The sequence below is a fragment of the Nelumbo lutea genome, chromosome 5 (genome assembly GCF_056320005.1).
Source record: "Nelumbo lutea isolate HS-2025 chromosome 5, American lotus-T2T, whole genome shotgun sequence".
NCBI classification, from domain to species: domain Eukaryota; kingdom Viridiplantae; phylum Streptophyta; class Magnoliopsida; order Proteales; family Nelumbonaceae; genus Nelumbo; species Nelumbo lutea.
This window is the reverse complement of record NC_142688.1, coordinates 10,284,612-10,290,611: the sequence shown is the minus strand read 5'-3', so window position 1 is coordinate 10,290,611 and position 6,000 is coordinate 10,284,612.

Genomic DNA, 6,000 nt, shown 5'->3' with positions numbered 1-6,000 from the left:
TAACTTACCTGGTCGAAGTTTGCAGGGTTTCAGCCGTTGGTGGAGGTAGGGGTGCCAGTAGAGATGGAGGGAGAGAGGTTGGCACTAGGGGTGTCAATTGGACTGGAATTAGTCCAAATCTGTTCCAGTCCAATGTGATTTCATTACGAATGGACCAGTCCACTCCAATCCAATGAATATTTTGGATCATTTTGTAACAGTCCAATTTAAAGTCTGGACCTTCCAATAATTCAAATTTGATTTAATTTAGAGTAGTTTTAATCCAAACCTGGCCCATGACACCTATATTCTTATATTCTATCAGTGGCCCAGATATTGTTTCAATCCAACCCAATCCAATAAAAATTCATTGCGGATGGACCAATCCATTCAAATTGACTTTGGTTTGGATAGGGTCCAATCCAAAACTGGTCCATTAATGCCGCTATTTGGCGCTGAATAAAAGAGAAAGTTTTTAGGGAGTCACTTATTTTTGTTTTTTCTTTTTTTATTCCTTATTCTTTTCTTCTGGTTAATTGGAATGGAGTTCTCACTCCTAAGAGGACTAGAATGGCTATTCCCTCAACTCAGATGGAAGAGTGTCATTTTCACCAGGAATGAGAATTTGATTCTGATTCCAACCGGACCAAATGGCATGAGCCATTCCAATTTCAATTAAAACCTTTATTCAAATGAACCAAACAGACCCCTAGTGTTTTAAAACCTAACTTGAAGGTTGAACCGTTGAATCATTTTCACTTTAGATATCAAGCATCTTTACCAATAGGTTGTTGACTGGATCAACTTTTTTGTGACCATGACACTAGTTTGACTGGCCGGTCGAATATACTAGTTAAGAACCTGACCATAACCCTACTCCCTCCCCCAACAAGGCTTTCAACTGAAACCGTATTTAATTTGATCGTAAACCTAATAATCAAATTTATGCATAAATACATATTGCTTTATCCATGCAATTATACGTACTATATGCTTATATGGACATTAATATCATATTATAGCGATATTTTATACCTTATTATCATCCTATCTTTCCTTATACTCTTGTATAAATACAATTGTATACATAAATTAGAACATTTACCAAGTTACCATACAAAATGTGTACAATATTATGTAATCATAAGTATGATGTGTACAGGGATTTGACCAATCACTCCCCCGCCCCCATCAATTAATTTTGTCAGTGCTTGGCATCGGTGTCATTTTTATGAGAAAACTGTCCCATATAGGTGCTATATTAGAGAAAATGGTGTTGGAAGAAACACCCTCTTGTTTGGTACTGTTTTCTCATAAAAAATGTTGCTCTAAATCACATCTTGGAAATCGAGAAAGTGTGGTCTTGAGCAATGCCAAATTTGATGTTTTTTGGGGAAATGATGTATTGTTGCCAACGATGCAATGACATGGCATCATTTTGGACGTTGGATAATAAGATCAATGTTGAAAATGTTGCTACCAACACTGTTACCAAACAAAACCAGTGTTGTTTTATCAAAAAACGCCTGTGTGGCAACACTAATTCCAAACAAAAAATAAACACAATTTTCTGATAAAACAGTTTTTAAGAAAACGGTGATTACAACTCCACATGCCAAGCACCTTTTTTCTCAGAAAAAGGTGCAATGTTCCCAACACCAAAGCCAAAAACCTACTTGATAAATACCACTTGATTAATGAAATTGGATTTCATTCTCACAAAATCATATTCACACTGTCCTCACATCCCCTTGCAATTGCACATTGGAAATATCTCCCATTGGGAATAAAAAATACAAAGCTTGAAATCTTGATTAATTACCACTTATGTGATAGCAAGGTACCAAATAGTTGGTTGGTAAGGTTTTGATTGGTTGTAGTGGAGACTTGGATTGAATGGACACTTTTCAATTGATGATGCACAATCAGATAGCTCCCTGCTGGAGGGCAACCTAGATGTTGAGCTAGCGAGTTCGCCTAGTCAATTTGTAAAAATGACAGTATCAGAGTGCCCGGGCTGCTCTACCCAAGGTGGGCACTCTGACTCTTAAGTCAGTAAACTGGAGATTTTGGAGAGAGTTAAAAAGTGAAAGAACTAGAAATCTATGAGAGTTAAATTGTTCATACCTTATAAAGTTGGAAATGAGAACTTTTTATAAGTATTGTTTGGCGTGAGCTTCACGTACCGCGTCTGAGATCTCCGGGAAGATGTGGCTAATCGGTCTGAAGTCCTCGAAGGTAGTTTCACATGCAAAATAGGCTTTTGTGCCTTCCTTTGGAATATTCGGTATGGGAGTTGAATTCTAGAGGACCCAAGAATGATGGGACGCCCGTAGAAGATGTGAAAAGCACATCTCGTAGGTCACCACCTGAACCTCAGTCAGGTCGGCAAGTTCTTGAAGGAGGTCGCTCCCCATGTCGAGGTCACTTCAACTGGTACTAACAAGGTACCACAGGTCAGCAAGCCCTTGTGGAGGTCGCTCCTCATGCCAAGGTCCCTTGGACCGGTAACGACATGGTACCACATGTCAGCCCTGGACAAGGTGCTGCTAGCCGCCTTGCCGAGGTGCCCGAGCTGTGTATTAGGTGTCCTGGACTGATTCCAGGGTGCATCTCCTTGACTTGGCAAGATACATGTCTATCCACATGGTGCTAAGGTGTCAAAAGGTGAAGATTGATGCCATGTGTCACCAGGTCAGTGGAGGGCCAAATCACCCCACATCAATTGCCCCCACACCCAAGTCGAGGCCAATTCGGTGAAGAGTGTAGCTTGTTTGAAGATGAGGCCCGAGGTAACTTGGTCTGGACGTCGGTTGAGTCAATCCCTCTAGTTGGCTGACCTACCAAGATATTTGTTGGCACGAAGGCGTGCACTTGAAATTTTGCGTCGCTCTTCAAAATTCGAAATAGGGTGCGCTTTCAAAATGGCGTACGCGTCCTTCAAAATTTCGAGCAGGTACAACCTTTCAAAATTTGAAATTCGAAAATGGGCATGGTTTCAAAATTTAAATTACGGAAAAGTATGGACATGCCCAACGTAGATTTCTGATTTCCACTGCAGAGCTATAAACATTGACTAATGCCCACATGTGAATTGGCATCAATTCTGAGCTGGCACCTACCCCAACAATAATTTGGGCCTACAAATTCTGACCCTGGGCTGAACCATCACTCTCCCTTTAAATTATGGCATGCGTGCACTTCAAAATTTCAAACGCGAGCTTCTTCTTGGACCGTTGGATTAGGCAAATCTGGATCATCGGTAGTCCATGTTTCTGTCTATAAATTAGGGGGACCCCTCAAGGGCCCCAAGTCACTTTCTAATTTTGGACTTGCGCTAAAGAAAAGATTGGTGACGATTTTGTCGACCTCCAACTCAATTGTGGCGGTTTCCAGTACTCATCTTTTTCTTCTTCTCATCGATAAGTCTCCATTTCTTCCTAGTTATGTCTAGCAGGTCGGAGAGGGAGTGCTACCCAAACACTCGAGCTAGGGGGGGGGGGGACCTCAGTTCAAGAGATGAAGAGGCTTCCATGGAGGGGCCTCGACCTCTCAACAAGACCAATCTAAATAGGTTTTGAGCCCTCTGAGCTGTCCGATGAGGAAATAATGGATCCGATCCCTAGTAACTTTAACTATTTCCGGCCCGAGGATGGGCAATATCCATGGAGCCACATATAAAACAAGGTCAATGTCTTCAAGGAAGCCCTCATTGCTGGGCTCCGCTTTCCTCTTCATCTATTTACCCATGAAATCCTTCAACACTATGGTTTACCATTGGATCAACTGCACCCAAACTCAATTAGGACCATTGTAAGCACCATTTCTCTGAAACTTGCATGGGCTGGTCTTTTAGATTCTGCCCCCTTGTGATAGCATCGTAAATACATGTGTTGTTGTTGGCATTGGACGACAAGTCAATGCCACGGCTACATTACATTAGCTCTCGGAGGCGTTGGCCGTCTACTCCTACGATAGCCATAGAGAGCTCAACTTACGTGGGTGGCGCTACTATCTGTAGATCGCCAACTCGCATGGGAGCCTTAAAAGGCTTGACCCGCAAGGTCACCCTCATAGTCTATTAGTCCCCGACTCCCGCGAGAGCTACGAAGGGTACTTGGGTGGGCTCTACCTGTAGAGGTGACCTTACGAATAGAGCTGAAGAAGCTCATCCAGGTTGATTACCGTTGAGTGCGAATTTTAAAATGAGAGTTGAGGACCTAGATTTCACGTAGCAATTCCCATAGACTGCACCAATTGATGATGTGCAATCTAGTAGCTCCCTACTGGAGGGCAACTTGGATGTCTAACTGGCAAGTTTGCCATATCGATTTGCAAAAAAGACAATATCAGAGTGCATGGGATGCTTTACTCAGGGTGGGCACTCCGATGCTTAAGTCAGCGAACTAGAGATTTTGGAGAGAGTTAAAAAGCGAAAGAGTTAGAGAGCTAAATTGTGTATACCTTCTAAAGTTGGAAACGAGACCTTTGTATTGTTTGGTGTGAACTCCATGCACTGCATCCGAGATATCTGGGAAGACGTGGCTAACTGGTCTGAAGTCCTCGAAGGTAGTTTCACATGCATACTAGACTTTTGTGCCTTCCTCCGAGACATTCAATATGGGAGCTAACTTCTGAAGGACCCATGAATGATGGGACGCCTGCAGAGGAGGTCAGCGAACACATCTCATAGGTCGCCACCTGGACCTCAGCCAGGTTGGCAAGTTCTTGAGGGAGGTTGCTCTCCATGTCGAGGTCACTTTGACTAGTACTGACGAGGTACCATAGGTTAGCAAGTCCTCATGGAGGTCACTCCTCACACCGAGGTCCCTTGGACCAGTAACGACGAGGTATCATAGGTCGGCCCTAGACGAGGTGTTGCTAGCCGCCCTACTGAGGTGCCCGAGCTGTGTATGGGGTGTCCTAGATTGATTCTGGGGTGCGCCTCCTTGACTCAGCAAGATACGTGTCTATCTGCGTGGCGTTGAGTTGTTAAGCGACAAAGACAGATGCCACATGTCGCCAGGTCAGCGGAGGGCCAAATCACCCCTCATCAACAACCAAGAAGTGCTATGAAGTTTCTCTAGGAAAATGTCAGCACTCCCACCCCTAAATTAATCTCAAAGTGGCTTAAATGTGATTGGAAACTTAAGATTCCCTTGAAATTCAAGATCTTCCTCTAGAGGCTCCTAAGGAACTCAATTCCCTACAAAGCTGACCTAGTAACAAGGGGGATTTTGGTCCAAACAGAATGCCCCGTGTGTCTCATTCAAGAGGAAAATGCTCCTCATATCTTCCTTCACTGCATGTTTGCTAGAGCTATTCTCTTTGCTAGTCCATAGTCTATCTTTCTTCCCTCGAGCCTTCTCTCTTTCTCTAATGTCCTTAACATCTTGGCTAATATTTTTAGTGATAAATTAACAAGGGAGCAAGTTATCAATTGGTTAGCTATGGCCTAGTATTTCATTTGGATAGCTAGGAATAGCTTAGTTTTCAAGAATGACTAGAAAAAACATCACTTGGGTCCTTCTGCAAATCCTGTTAAATCTTGAGATCCACCAGGGCATCAAAGACCTTGAAAATGCCTTATCTCCTAACTTGCATTCCACTCTGGTAATTTTCCAAAATCACAACAATGTTGTAAGGACCCATGCTCCCTAATATTATATGGGACGGGGAAGCCCTCATGAATAAACAAGGTTCTTTTGGTCTAGTTATTTTGGATAATGACTTAAATTTTTTTTTGTGTTATGGTTGATAAAGTTTCTAATGTTTTGATTCCCATGGAAGCTGAACATAGGGGTGGACATAAACTAAGCTTTTTACGAGCTATTCGAGCTTGGCTCAGCTTGGCTCGACCAAATTCAAGCTTTGAGCTGAATTCAAGCTCCATGTATAGCTAACTTGTTAATCAAGCCAAACTCGAATACTCTATAGTTTGGCTCGTTAGGCTTGTGAGCCTGACCGAGCCTCTATATATAATGTTTATATATTATGCCTTTTGAATAAATGTTATTGGAG